The 14,406-nt window shown below is 37.5% G+C and overlaps 1 protein-coding gene across 1 annotated transcript in view; it reads right to left on the bottom strand.

Moving 5' to 3' along the window:
- The window catches only part of LOC132159417 (guanylyl cyclase-activating protein 1-like), a 97,064-nt gene that overhangs the window by 77,560 nt on the left and 5,098 nt on the right, over positions 1 to 14,406 (bottom strand). The window lies entirely within an intron of this gene.

Genomic DNA, 14,406 nt, shown 5'->3' with positions numbered 1-14,406 from the left:
ACTGAACATTAACATTAACATTAACTGAACATGGAGGAAATTGCTGCTTTTGCAAGCAGGGCAATAATGAAAGACTGTGTTAGCTGTTCGCCAATCACAACGCAGTGGAACAGCAAACCAATCACATCACATTTCATTTTTCGGAAGGCGGGCAAGCATGCGAGCATGTTCTAGTACACCCTCAAAACAAATCCAAGACACTGTAAAAGAGCATAATAGCACCCCTTTAATATATGCTGTAGAAGTATTTGCCATTGTTAGTTCATGTTACGTAGGTAACTGTTACCTGAGTGTTTAAAGTTTATACTTATAAAATGTAATAATTCAAAATATAAGTAAATGCAAGGGTAATAAATAATAAATGTTTGCAATAAATGTGATGTTTTATAGTCATTTTTGTATACATCATTTGTACTTTTGGCTGTAATTGTATAGTTTTGTAAATAAATTTTCTTCGTGCTAACTTGATGAAGTGAGTTCTTTAAAATGGACTTCAAATTTCATTTATTATAATCTACTTAGATTAGATTGTGTTGGGGCATATTATGTATTATAGTATCTTATTTATAATGGAAATGAAAGTAAACATTTTGGCTGCCTATCAGTTTTAAATGAAAGATTAGTGAACAGTAAAGTAAATATTAAAATGAATCCAGGCCACATACGCCGTGCTGTGCACTTTAGTGTCGGGGTCAAAGGCATCAGGCCCAATCATTGTTAATTCTGCTAAAGTTACTTCTACCTGCTGATTTAAATAATTGTAAACTTAATTAATTGTAATTTATATGCATTTCCCTTTTGAGCTAATTTGCTACATACAAAATCTGACACAGTTCTGTCAGAGAGTTCAGTAATGAGAAGCACCATGAACATGGATCTGCATATAAAAACACATTGTCTGCACTGCATTCAGAAGAATATTTAACCCAAAACTGATAACTACATTATAATTTATCATTATATATTATAATTTAGGGTGACCATACGAGCCATTTTCCTAGGACACGTCCTTGCCAGGATTGTTATATTGTCTAAAATATCCAGATTTTGGCTGTTTGTGCTGTGTAGATCGATCATTGTATGGCATTCATAAGAGCTATAGAGAGCAGAGCAGACGGCTCCTTATTCATTCAAATCACTCTCTTGGTACTTTGGTGTCATACAATGATCGGTGCACAGCGACGCTTCAAGTTGAATGAACGAACAAACACCTAACATGTACGTGTATTTGCATTTCTTTGATCGTTCTCTGTAGATCTCACCTTCTCACACGCCATGATTGGTTGATTATGTACCATACCTGCATGTTATTGGTCAAACTACTTTGAATGTTTTAGGCAATATAGAAATCCTGGCAGGGACGTGTCCTGGGAAAATGGCTCGTTTGGTCACTCTATTATAATTTACCCAGTTCATTGCAATGACCAATTTACCCCAATTTCTCAAAAAAAAAAAAAACATACATGCACATACAAATGAGCTATAAACTATTTTGACAAACCTCCTCCATCACGTTCAGTTTTTGTGCTCTCATGGAGATCAGAATTCTTCTTCTTTTTCTCATCTCCTCTGACTGAAGCTCCAGATCTGCTCTGATCTCCATCCACTGATGATCCATCATCCTCATATGTGTCACAGAGAAATTCTTCATCTTCTTTCTTGAGTATCTCTTCTGTCCTTCTGAACATCTCAGATCGCCATCGTGTGCTTACTGTATCAAACTGTAGATGTCTTCCTCCACACTTCTTTATTATATCCTGAATAGAGTTATTCCTATAACTGAATATGAATCCGTGTCTCTCTTCATCAGTAGTCAGCACTATAGTGTGTTTCATGGCCTGGTATCTGAAGAGGTTCAGCACATATTCCACTCTGTGTCTGTCGTCCTCACTGAAGTTATTATACTGCAGAACGAGTACAAACACATGAGGTCCTGGAGCAGACAGAGACACACACTCTCTCACTCTCTGTGTGATCTGATGATGTGAGAGATTCTGCTGGAACAGGTGAGTGTTGAAGACTGTGATCTTTCTCCCCTCCAGCTCTCCACTGATTCTGTCACTGGATTGTTGTGAATAATATGGAGCTTCACTGTCAAACACTGCTCTTCCCAGTATAGTGTTTGCCACTTTGCTGTTTTCTGATCCATTCTTTCCTATCAGCACAATCCTCAGATCACTCACTGAAAAAGAGCACACAAACTAATTCAATAAAAAGATGACCTCGGAATAAGAGAATAAGCCAAATACTCCCAAAGCATCACGTAACACCAGTAATAAGCTTTAGGAACATCTATAATAGATGTAGATTTGTTTAATCCCTAATAGATGGGTCATTCCTGGTATGCGGTAACATTTTGGCTTCATAAGTGTTGTAAAAAAAAAGTTACATGATTTTTATGTTTTTTGCATTCTAACAAAATAGTGACATGTTTAACTATTAGGAATAGATATAGGTAAAGCTCGGAGACTCAATAAATAATAATTATGGATAGATTGTTCAGACATTGGCCATGAAAATATTCCACCCTGTTAGGGACCTATAAATGTTAAACAAAAGTGAGCTTTTCTTAGATAGTATAAGTCTCTTATGCCATCTTTTTTTTTTTTTACAATAACAAAACAATTATTTATGAATAGAATATGTCTTAATTAATATTGTTTAAAAATGATACCAAAAAAAACAATAAAACAAAAATAAATAAATAATAAAACAGATTTCCTTTGAGGGAGGGAAACAAAAAAAAGCTATGTGGTTCCTTATCACAATCAATCATGGTGGCAAAACGATTATCTGTTCAGATGGCTAGAGAAATAATTACTAATTAGAGAGGTCAGACATAATAATTTATTTTTTATTTATATTTGATTAAAATATAAAGTATATAAAATATTAAAATGATAAAAAGTTAGTCACTTGGATTAACAAACCAACATAATAACCATCACAAGAAGGAATAGTAATGGACTGTGATGCCATTTTTTTGTGTTTTTTATTATGATGATAATTATGATGGAAAAAAATGGATGCTGCGTTAATTGTATTAAATATTGTAATATATATTTGTATATTGTATTTGTAATACAAATACAAATTTGTGTGTGTATATATATATATATATATATATACACACACGCATATACAAATTTGCTATATACACTAAATATTATTTATTCTACTAGAATTTTCAGCCTGTTAGTTGCACATTCCACCCTTTTTACAGACCTAACAGGGTGTGGAATCTAACTGGGGGGAACATTTTGAGCTAAGTTAGCCATAGCTCATTGAGTGATAAACATTTAGTTAGCTAACCTTCTACAGATTAACAGAACTTTTATAACTATGTCAGATTTACATTTATTCATTTAGCTGATGCTTTTATCCAAAGCGACTTACAATTGCTATAGATGTCAGAGGTCGCACACCTCTGGAGCAGCTAGGGGTTAAGTGTCTTGCTCAGGGACACATTGGTGTCTCACAGTGGATTCAAACCCAGGTCTCTCACTCCAAAGGCATGTGTCTTATCCACTGTATTTTCACATGATTTATATGTATGCTTAGAGACAGTTTAGCCTAGTCTATAACATAATTATAACAAATTTTTAGTTTTTTTATTTATTTTATGGTTTATATTTCTTGTGGAAGTTGATAACTTTGCACTGAGGACATAAAATTGAATGTGTATATCAATAAAAAGCTTTGTAAGATCCAAAATAGTATTTATCATTTCTATTATCCCTGTTTAAGTGATAAAGAAGACCTAAACATACAATTTAAGCCATATCTTATAAATATGACTAATTTTGGAGAAAATATGATTAAATCATTGGGATGTAAAAGTCACTATATAAAAGGTATGATCCAGTTATGTGGAGAGATCATCTTTTGCTCTATGCTCAGGGCTACTATACTAAAAGTGCTGTATAATGTCCCACACCACTGATGTCACAAATGAGATCTCAGCTACTGGCAAACTGGAGTGTTTTTTAATGAATGACCACTTATGCCAAATATGTTTCTCAAAGTTAATGTATGGGTTCAGAAGACTTGCAGTTTAGGCCCAGATCTGTGTTTTAGTTCCATGTTTTATGGTACTTTTAGGCTGCGTGTCCACCAAACTATTTTGTTTTTAAATGGCAAGTGTGTGAAAAGACCCCATTTTTTTCACTTGTTGCTTGTACTACAGCTGAACAACAATGGAGAAGTTAATATTGCTTGTCTCTGAATATTCATGTATTTACCAGATGGAATTCCCAGTCTTCCACAATAACGTTAAAATACTGTAAAATATAAAATTGTAGGTTATTTTTCCAAGTAGTCTGCTGCATGGCTAAAGTAGTTCCAGGTCTGTTGACTACATAATACTGTAGTTCTATAAGACTATAATTTCAATATGCTGCTTCAGAATAACATTAATTGTGAAACGTGCTTTACGCAAATCTGAATTCAATGTTCTATTTTAATACTTATAATTATATAAATATAAAAGGGGTATGAACCTAACATGTTCTTACTTATAAGGGATAAGAAATTTTGATGTTTATTTGCTTACCCCCAGGGCATCCAAGATGTAGGTGACTTGGTTTCTTCAATAGAACACAGCTGTTGAGAACGCGCTGAGGACAGTTTGTCACAAGTCATAGGGTTTAATTCAGTTTTGTTTGTGTATGTTTTTTAACTCTCAAAGTCGTGATTTCCATCCTCTTTATAAGAGTGACTGACTGCAACAGTTTGTGTTAAAAATCTCAGTTTGTGTTCTACTGAAGAAACAAAGTCCCCTACATCTTGGATGCCCTGGGGGTAAGCAGATAAACATCAGTTTTTCATTTTTGGGTGAACTATCCCTTTACTATGACAAAAATATATTACATTTGCTTTGTTTTTAAAGTGGCAATATTAAAGTAAATTACTTTTACAATTTACTTACTGTTAGGATGAACAAGATCTAAACTACATCTGCCTGTTGCTGTTAGAAAGGTAAAATCCCCCACACACCCAGAGAGAGAGGGATTATAGATCATTTATCCGTAATAAATTATTAATAAAGGCATATATTTATAAAGACTGAAAAGCTGTGACTTCACAATGTTTGCGATTTACTTATTTAGTACAGAATAGTGTTCTGATGATCACACACACTATTTTTAATAAAAGAAACCTCAAGCAGAAGTTTAGGCCTTGTCCATGCTAATACGTTTTCGTTTGAAAACACATCTTTTTCTCTCCGTCCACACTGAGACGGCATTTTTAGTTAAGGAAAACTGAACTTTTTGAAAACTGTCTCCAAAGTGGATAAATTTGAAAATGCCGTTTTTGCATTGTATTGTGGACTGGGAAAGCGGGGGCTTTTAAAAACAATGACGCAAGTTTAGTCATGTGATGCATATTATACCAATAGATATCCATGTAACCTTTTGATACTACAGTCGTACTGCTTAGGCTGTTACGCTATTTGGAAAAGTCCTTTTTCTCCGATTTCTGAAGCCTTTTTCAATCACGCAGTGAAAATGCACGACCATTGGTTCGTGGAGTTTGATAGAAATTAACCAATGGCGGTGCGGTAGCACCACACGAGCCTATGGTGAGCGAGCCCGCCCGAACCCACCAAAAGGGATGGGGCATCGGGCTATATAAGCGGCCGTCTCACCCAGGTAAACTGATTCATTCTCCGTTAAAGGATTTTAAGGCTGCATTAAATAGGTAAACCGGAACCGGAAACGCTTCCCATAACACCCTATGTACTTGCTACACCATTAGAAGAATGGCATCTACGCTAATATTAGTCTGTTTCTCTCTTGTTCCGAGGTCACCGTGGCCACCAGATCCAGTCTGTATCCAGATCAGAGGGTCACTGCAGTCACCCGAATCCAGTGAGTATCCAGACCAGATGGTGGATCAGCACCTAGAAAGGACCTCTACATCCGAGAGCATACAGCGGAGACCAGGACAACTAGAGCCCCAGATACAGATCCCCTGTAAAGACCTTGTCTCAGAGGAGCACCAGGACAAGACCACAGGAAACAGATGATTCTTCTGCACAATCTGACTTTGCTGCAGCCTGGAATTGAACTACTGGTTTCGTCTGGACAGAGGAGAACTGGCCCCCCAACTGAGCCTGGTTTCTCCCAAGGTTTTTTTCTCCATTCTGTCACCGATGGAATTTCGGTTCCTTGCCGCTGTCGCCTCTGGCTTGCTTAGTTGGGGTCACTTCATCTACAGCGATATCGTTGAATTAATTGCAAATGATTGCCCAGATACTATTTAAATTGAACTGAGATGATGACTGGTTGATCACTGAATTCAATGATGAACTGCCTTTAACTGCCATTTTGCATTATTGACACACTGTTTTCCTTATTAATGTTGTTCATGTCATAAGCGGCCTCAGACACCGAAGATTGGTCAGGCTTGACTCAGGACCCCGTCCCCTTGACGTCTACCCAGCCGGTCGACACCAGGTCTTTGAACACCAAGCTGATCTGTGTCCATGTCCTGGTTGACGGCACGGGGCAGAAGGGCTAGAGAAGATCCCTCCAGAGGACGAATCTGTGGCCCCACAGCTGTGCCCGCCTGCTGCCATTGGATGGAAGTCTAATGCGACCCTCCCATCCAAACCATGCCGGATGACTTCGGCTTTTGCAGGACGACCTTACGTCTCACATTTAAGGAGTTGCACAGTGCTACGGACCCTCTCTTGCACGCTACTAAGGCCACTGACCAGGCTATTGGGCATTCGATGGCCAGCTTGGTGTTGTTGGAATGCCACCCCTGGCTGAATCTGAGATAGATCAAGGATGCGGTTAAAACCGTCTTCCTCGACTCGCCTGTCTTCCCTACTGGTCTATTTGGCCACGCTGTGGGTGGGTTCGCTGAGCACTTCACTGCTGCACAAAAGTAATCCCAGGCTATGCAACACATTTTGCCCAAGCACTCATCTTCATCTGCCTTGAGTTGCCCAAAGCCAGCACCGAATCAACAGCTTAGTAAAACAACACTGCCAGAAAACAAGCTCTGTTTAGCTCTACCCCCTTTCGAAGTGACAGGGACTCCGGCCTAAGATAGTGCTGGAGCCAGCATCTCAGAAGTCAGCCTGATGCACTGGTCAGGAATAGGGGGAGGTTTAGTCCCACTGCAGACAGCCAACCTCCAAATTGCATCGTCTCACCTTCCCGTCACACCGTTCTGCACTCACTTTTGCCCGTACATTTGAAATTCCTTTACCATGAATGGAAGAAGTCTTATCCACTCTTGGTGGAGGGAAGGTGTTCTCTAAGATTGATTTACGTAGCTCAAGCATATCAGCAGGTCTTGCTGGATGATGACTCAAAGAAATACACAACCATTAATACACACAAGGGACTGTATGTTTATAATCGTCTGGCATTTTGCATTAGCTCAGCCCTTTCTATTTTTCAGCAGATTATGGAAAATTTGATGAAAGACATTAAAGTTGTTGTATATTTGGATGATTTGCTAATCGTGGGTAAAGATGAGGAGGAACATTTATTTGCCCTCTGCAAAGTACTACAGCATCTACAAGATTGAGATTAAGAGTTAAGGAATGTAATTGTGAGTGGGGGCAGACACAAATTGAATACCTGGGTCATGTTTTAGATGGAAGAGGAGTGTATCCGACGAAGGACAAGGTGAGGGCTATTCAGGATGCACCAGCACCTGCAGATGTAAAAGAACTGCAAGCTTTTTTAGGCTTGGTAAATTGTTATGGACGCTTTGTACCACATCAGAGTACTGTGCTTTCACCACTGTATAGACTCTTGAAAGAGCAAGTTGTTAGGCAGTGGGGACAGAAAGAACCAGGTGCTTTTAATAAGTGCAAAGTATTGACCAGTGATAAAGTGTTAGTGCACAATGCTTCAGCTTATGGAAGTGGTGTAGTGTTGCAGCATACGATGCCAAACGATGAGGAACACCCTATCGCATAAGCGTCCCATACTTTGTTTCCTGCTGAAAAGCAATATTCACTGATTGAGAAAGAAGTACAGAGTGTAATTTATGGAGTTAAGAAATTCCATCAATATCTGTGGGGACGATCATTTAATTTATTGACTGATAATTTACCTTTAGTGACTCTGTTTGGGGAACATAAACATTCCAGAATGATGGCTGCTGCTCGCATTTAGCTGTTGGCTATTGTTTTGTCTGCCAATGATTATCACATTTGTTATCGTAAGGCAGAACAGAATGGAATTGCTGATGGCTTGTCAAGAATTCCCTTGCCTGAAATCACGGATGTGGGCACAGAAGCCATTTCAGCACATATTAACTTTTTTTCTGAGTAATCATCTACAAGAGGCTCCTCTCAGTGCATCACAGATTGCTAAAGCAACTAGAACAGACCAAAAGCTTTCTAAAGTTTTCCAGTATGTAATGGAGGGTTGGTCAAATAAAGTGTCTGAGAATTTGAAAGTGTTTCATGCTAAAAGAGATTAATTATCAGTGGAACGGGTGTGTGTTATGGGGCACTCGGGTGATTGTACCATTCAAATTTCAGCAACCAGTGTTGCATGAAGATCACTCTGGACACCCTGGCATTGGTAAAATGAAAGCCCTGGCTCGTGAATATGTGTGGTGGCCAAAAATTATGTCACAATTTACTTCTCAAGCTACAATTACCAGACTGAAGAGATTGTTTTCGGCATATGGATTACCTAAAACAAATAGTGACTGATAATGCAACTACTTTTACTTTTAATGAATTTCAAAGATTTGTGAAGCAGAATGGTATTTTTGCACACTACTGTTGCACCCAGACACCCAGCCACAAATGGGTTGGCTGAGAAATGCATCCAAACTTTTAAAAATGGGCATGAAAAATATAAAGAATGAACAAATGTGCACTGATGATAAAATATGTTTATTTCTGTTACGCTATCATACCACAGGTCAGTCACCGTCTTAACTATTCCTGAAGAGACATGTTCGCACCAGGTTGGATTTCCCGAAAACCAAACATTCATGAAACTGTTCGCAGGAAACAATATTTGCAGAAAAATCTGCATGATTGTCAGGCACAGGAAAGATCTTTTGCTATGGATGATTGTTTTCTACAGTGGGAGGAGATCCAGAGTGGTAATCTGGAGTGGTTGTGCAGCAGACTGGGCCTGTGTCTTATAAGCTGCGTGATACATCATCGTTTAACATAGGCATGTCCAGGAGATTCTCAAAAGTCAACTAATTTATTAACAGCTGTCAAGATCATTTCAGGAACCAGTGGGTGAAGACATAAACCAATGTTGAAAACAGTTGTGTACAAATTGTGTTCAGGATTCTTTGAAGAGTAGAAAGTTCAAAAGAACAACATTTACCTAAAAATAATCTTTTGTAATATTTTAAATGTATTTACTGGCACTTCTGATCAATTTAATGCATCCTCGATGAATAAAATTATTAATTTATTTCATTTCTTTCCACCCAAAAAATAAAATAATTTACATTTTTACTAACCCCAAACTTTTGTAGCCTGACTACATCAGACTTCGTACTTCTGCTCAATTTCAGTTCGCTTCTGTACTCAGTCTGAACCGATCGTCAGCGAGAAACTGGGGAGGCAGAAGTCCAGCAAGGCGATAATTGTGATTGTGTCCCCCTTGGTTGCTCTCATGGAGGATCAGGTTAAAGAGGTAGCAAAACTCGCTCAATGGTTTTGTTTTCACAGCATTCCTGTTCTTTCAGTGGAAGTTTGAGGCGGCTGAGCCGGCGCACAACACACGTCATAACCAAATATTTTGTGATTGGTTCATGGGTACACCAATGATTTTAAACATCAGACAGCCCCCCCCCCCCCCCCCCCCCCCCACGAGAGTAAATGCTTGTCAATTATGCCCTTCCAGACTTTTGGTATTTGGTATTACCAGGCTAAAGCTTTTGAACAGAAGTGTATAATGTTACAGTATATCTCCATTTCAGATACATGTTGTTCTTTTGAACTCTCTATTAATCACCGTTTTTCAACATTGATAATCAGAAATGTTTCTTGAGCAGTAAATCATCATATTAGAATGATTTCGGAAGATCTGGAGGAATGATGCTGAAAACTGTTTACTATTGTATTACTATTATTTTAAACTGTAATAATATATCATGATATAACCGTTTTTACTGTATTTTGGATCAAATCAGTGCAGGCTTGGTGAACAGTAATGTACGTCCAACAGAATAATTCTAGCATTATTTACCAATTTTGCATTTATTATTTTCCCTATACAACTGGATGATTGAAACTTTGTGATAATAATGTTTGTTCCAGAAGGCTTGTTTAAATCCAAGTATCTAGTTTATTACATAATAAACTAATAAATTAAACTTGTTTATTTAGTTTACTAAACTAAACCAGTTTATTAGTTATTCAAATATAAATTGTGACGACGAGACCGGCTGTCAGTCTGTGTGTTAGTGTTGTGGGGATTTCATTGGAGTAATCATAGTTAGGTCCAGTAGGTGGAAGCAAGAGACTGTTGGGTGAGTCTGTTCTGTCAGCAGACTATTCAACCACTTCAGTCTTTATTCAGGAACTAACTATGAGTATCAATATGTCAATCAAAGCTATTTCAAGATGAATCCCTCATTTATATGCCGATGTAGTTCCTCAAACTATGCAGCAGGTATTTGGCCGTTGATCATAGCAGCATGAAAAACAAGTTTTATACAATTATGGATGGATTATATATAGCATAAAAAACCGCACAAGGAACACTCCCTTTATAATTACTAAAGCTGTTACTCATCTTCATCGAGATATCTAGCACCCCTGAACCAAGCCTAATAATCATTTACACAAGGAATACATTAAAAGCCCTGACATGGATTTGATAAATATAGTGGAAAGAAAGTTACCCCTCAAAAAAGTCAGTACGAAGCTTCCTCTTCCCGACTGCAAGTGTAAGTTTATTATTCTCCTTTTTTAGCTGAAGTTAGCTTCACCGGAGTGGCGCGAATCAAGCTGCCACGTCAACAACAGTGTTGCCAGATTGGAAATGCCCAAGTATCGTACCAGAAGTTCAAAATTATCGTATTTGGAAGAAAATTATCGTACACGAGTCAAAAGAGTTATTTATCTATTCTAAACCAACAACATTTCGACACGACCTGCAAATTACCACAATAGATAAGGCGTATTGTTGGACGGAAGCAGTGAGACAAAATACTATCCCATTATTTTCAGTGACTGTCTCGGGCGTGGCGCATATTAAAACATATTTAAATGATTTTAACACTTGCTTTGTCGCATCCAGTTAAGAAGGAATTTAGCTGTTTCTGCGTGGTGCAGTTAACTCCACATCTGAGCCGCTGTCATCGGAATCCTGCGTGTTGCCAGATGTTGAAGGGGTTCTTTCTGTCATGGACCGCAACTAGTGCTCGTTGGCTTTAAAGCAGGGCACCCTCCAGCATTCTTAACACACTCTGAGGTGCACACGAATGCATTTAGAGTGTCTGTAATGAGCCGATTTCGTGTATGAGTAAAGAAGCCCTATGACTGCAACTACCACCATTTAAATTTTCATAAAATTCTGAAATTATCGTACATTACGGGATTTTTTTCATTATTGATCGTACATCGTACAGAGGTGAAAATTATCGTACAAATACGATAATTATCGTACGTCTGGCAACACTGGTCAACAATGACCTGCGCTGAGCGGCGTTTAGACGGGGGCGGGGCTTTTAAAATTTAAAGAGACATGACAACTAGAACATAAATAATTTTAATATAAATTACTGTAAATAATTAGTTCACGAAATTTACCATATGCATTGCATGAATTTACTCACATTCGTCATTAGCATTTTTACTCAAATAAAGATAACTAATGCCTTATGGCATTACACACACACACACACACACACACACACACACCTTCTATTCGAGATCTGGGGCCCGTTCTTCGTACGTCGCTTATTACATCCGAGATCAAGTGACACATCCAAGATGACATCATCGTGCTAATCATGATCCGGCTAATTGGGTTCTTCGAACACACCTGTTGTGTATGATTAGTATCGCTGGATTGAGTTATCTGCGATAATTGCGCGTTCATGTGTTGGCTTAAAAGGGGATATGTATCCATACTCGAAACCATGATCAGCAGTGCAGCGATTGGCTGGTGGCAAGACGGCAATGTGATGACATCATATAATTTAAAACGACACCCAACGAAAAACTTGACAAATTTCTGGACTTTTATAAGGAAACAGCCAAGCAAACAAATCTACATAAATGTTATAATAGATACATGAAACAGATAATAGATACATGTTTTTATTTTATTAGAATTTTTTTCATGATTCCCAATTATTTATATTCGCAATTTATAATAGTTGTACAGTCTTTACATTTTTATTTCAATGTAGAAATTATCTATTCATTTCATTTTATATTTGGACATATTTGTTACGTGACAGCATTAATGAAAGTTTTTTTAAGGGTCAATATCATGTTATCTGCATCTCCTGCACTCCATCAAGCCATTCTTATAATAGCAGTCATCACTCAAAATAATGCACGACTCTATTATCTGTATAGCATGTGTGTAAGACTCTAATACAATTATGAAGTAATACTTTTATGACAAATAAATATTTCAGTAAGTAAAACTGGCTGTGTCTATAGTAGGCTGTTATGGACTACACAGCATTTTTATATTATTTTTAAATAATTTTTTTAATGATTATTATTTTAAATTATTGTCCCTGGATCAGTACGATACCCTTGTAATAAAGTAGCGGTGGTAGCAGACATATTTTGAGTATCAGTTCTGGTTGAAAAGAAGCGATCTAATCCTGTTTCATGAAATAAGCTGCTCCCGAGCAGGTTTAAGCTTACGGTCCTGTTGCTATGACAGCAGCTCCGGGATGAGCTTCGAAGAACCAAACGATCCAAGATCACGCCAAATCGTCAACAATCAAAGCCAGATAACTGAGTTAGCGACGTACGAAGAACGGGCCCCAGGTGTGGTGTATTGGGATCATGTGTATTTGTAATTACGTGGTTGGTATCTCATTGGTTCCCGACTTCGGGAGCAAGTATTTAAGTCATGTGATGTGTTGAAGATGGCGTATGTATTAACTTGATTAAAGCATGTTGATGGCATTTGCGGGTGGTTTGCTTCGTTAATTCATCATATAGATTATGCTTTAATATTTGTTTTAAATGTGTGGGCGGCGCTGAAACGCCCCTTTCATCCCTTCGGTACTGTAACGATACGTGGCAACCGCGAGCTCAGTTCATCTTCAACAGGAGAGAAGCGGATTGACTAAAGCACTGATCTACAGCTTGTCACAAACACGACGAGACATTTACACACAAGTGACTTCATCAATAAAACATAATTCACACACAGATTTTTTAACATTAGAAATTTAAAAAAATAAATAAATCTTGACATATTGGGACTAATCATTATTTTCAGTTTTGGGTGACCCTTACTTTAACTGTTACAACACGAGACATATAAATGTCTGACACATCTTAATATCACTGCCAGCATACTTACTTTTAAGACGATGCAAAATAGAAGAAGAAGAAAAATCACACACATACATAGAATAGATGGTTTATCCATTAGCTATATATTTTTAAAAGCATATACACTATCAATCTGTGACTGCATGAAATTATGATTCTCTTTATCCTCGGAACATTCCTCAGAATAATCCTCTATACAATTATTAATAAACAGGCTACTGCTACAAATAAACAAAGGTAAGTGTGAAGAATCGAGGATTAATGAAAGAATTCCTCACGCAGAAGTTTAGTTACTTACTTTACGATTAAACATTAATATAAAAGTGCAGTGAAATATAATTTAATAATCTAGACGAAGTAAACATCTATCTTCTGTTGGGTGATATTTCATAAATAATCCATAAATCATCGAGGAAACGTAACTAAGCTGTGTATATATTATTGTATCCAGTTTAACTCTTACCTGACGCCATTTCAGCACCTTGACAAACATCGAAATAGAAAGAAGAGCACTTATAAAGAGAGATGCGCCCGCCTTCAGAGACTAAATATAGGGATAAAATATTACTGAAATGAATCTTTCTGCGTCCTTTCATTTTCCTTTTCAAACCAGAAATGATACACGGAAGACGCGGTTTCTTCTATTATTCTGATGAACACAATAAGCAGATACAAACTCACAGAAATGTATGTTTAATATAAATAAATGCAGCAGAAGCTCCTGAGCATTAGTTCAGATGAAGCAGATTCTGAGTCACAGTGCTTCTGTGTGTTTGTGTGATTCAGACAGAAGGTGGCGCTATAATGGAGAATTATAGGATCCAACTACACATCTGATTCACACTTAAACAGATCATGTCAAAATATATAAAGGAGGTTGATTATAGTAATTATTCAGTATACAAAGAACACATTTCATGTTT

This window comes from Carassius carassius, chromosome 16, assembly GCF_963082965.1.
Source record: "Carassius carassius chromosome 16, fCarCar2.1, whole genome shotgun sequence".
NCBI classification, from domain to species: Eukaryota; Metazoa; Chordata; class Actinopteri; order Cypriniformes; family Cyprinidae; genus Carassius; species Carassius carassius.
Note: the sequence above shows the minus strand (reverse complement) of the source record. Positions and strands in the feature narration are given on the sequence as shown.